The sequence below is a fragment of the Pinus tabuliformis genome, chromosome 5_2 (genome assembly GCF_031772625.1).
Source record: "Pinus tabuliformis cultivar Carrire ecotype Pingquan chromosome 5_2, CPIR1, whole genome shotgun sequence".
Classification (NCBI taxonomy): domain Eukaryota; kingdom Viridiplantae; phylum Streptophyta; class Pinopsida; order Pinales; family Pinaceae; genus Pinus; species Pinus tabuliformis.
The window spans coordinates 665,515,726-665,517,472 of record NC_142306.1 but is presented as its reverse complement, the minus strand read 5'-3'; the positions used below and the strand labels follow the sequence as shown (position 1 = coordinate 665,517,472).

Here is a 1,747-nt window from a genome sequence, read left to right as displayed (position 1 = left end):
AGGATTGGAATGAATAACGGCAGAGCGAAGAAAACCGAAATCTTTCGTGGAATATACCGTGTCCTCCACTACACGCAAAGCACGTCACTCTCTGCGACTGACTTTAACGACAATACGATGTGCGCGCCAGCTAAGCGGCCGGCCTTTATTTCTATTTCGGTGCGAACACGCATACCCCCTGACTTGTCAGAATACCATACCGCGGACGCTATAAATTCCCACCCACCCCGTCAGTTTGAGAATCCTCCCCCGGCTCTTGGCCTCTTTGGTTTATTTCTTTTCTTGTTTTCAACTCTTTTTATTTTTCTGTCCCTGTTCCCATTGATCATCAAATCCTTTTCTGTTTCTTTGATCAGCGGTTCGAGTCTCACCCCCTTCCCTGCGTTTCGGGTTCGATTCCCCTCTAGTTTCTTTAAGAGCTGGCTAGTTCAAATCCCATCCCAGCAGCACCCGAGGCGGTGGTGCGTCGGCTTTACGAGGCGCTGGAGACAGGCGATGCAGAGACGGTGCAGAGGATTTTGGCTCCCGACCTGGAGTGGTGGTTTCACGGCCCTCCCGCTTTCCGGCACTGTTTGATGTCTTTTCTCACCGGTAATTCTACGCAGATTAAGCAATTTTTGTTTACCCCCGAATCTGTGACCGCACTGGGCAACAAGGTGGTTGTTGAAGGTCACGAGGACGAATCCGTTTACTGGATTCACGTCTGGACTGTGGATGAGAATGGGATAGTTACGCAAGTTCGAGAGTATTTTAACACGTCTCTTGTTGTGACCGATTTCAAGCCGGCCTCGGCGTCTCCGTCTGTGGGGCGAAGGCAGGTGGGGTGCTCTCTCATCTGGCAGAGCGAGCTTGGACACTCTGACGACAAATCCATGCCCGGCCTCCTCCTGGCCATATAAATATATATAAGTAAATCAGTATCTGTTGAATAAACTTATATCACTGAATAAATTGGCAGATACCAGTGGATAGGATGTAGCCTATCTGTGGGTCTGGGTGTGGTTAGCAATGTAGTCTGCTTAGAGTTTTTGGGTCTGTGTCTGTTTTAGTTCATACTGTTAGATCTGTCCCAAATATTTGTAGATCAAGTCTTGCCATGATTTGTATCTCTGGGATTTCATCTGATCAGTGGTATACGGCTATGGCGTATACACTTATGTGGCTGTTATGTCGGATTTCATCCGATCAGTCGTATACACCTATGTATCTGTTATGTCGGATTTTATCCGATCAGTCGTTTACATGTATGTCTCTGTCATATCGTCTGGCTTTAGTATTAATGTTAATGGATCGTTTTGTTTTAATTTCAGTGGATTGTTGTGATTTTATCAAGGAAAATTGTAATTTCAATTTTGAAAGTTGGTGAGAAGGCTAACCCAATTTTCAATTTTGAAAGTTGGTGAGAAGGCTCACTGGGTTAGTTGAGACTAAGCTGTAAGATTCATGCTTTTTAAGAACCTACCAATTGGTCAGGTTTGAACACCTCACCTCCAATCGGTAGGTGATCACACAATTTCGTGAGTCAGAACGATGGTTTTAAAGGATTAGGTATAAGAATTTTTTTTTTGTCTGGAATGCTTCAATTTCAAGTAAACAAAAAATAATATAAAATTCAGGAACGATGCTTTCCGGAATATTTCAATTTTGAGGAGATGAAAGGCAAAAATCTGTAATAGTTGAGCGATAGAATCGGAAGGTACGGTATTTTGATTTTGATCCAAAAAGCCGAGCCGTGGTTTATGGAGGG

The 1,747-nt window shown here is 44.1% G+C and overlaps 1 pseudogene; it reads left to right on the top strand.

The window, feature by feature from the left end:
* Positions 1 to 235: 235 nt before the first annotated feature.
* Positions 236 to 1,309, top strand: LOC149160838 (wound-induced protein 1 pseudogene; annotated as a pseudogene).
* The last annotated feature ends 438 nt before the right edge of the window (positions 1,310 to 1,747 follow it).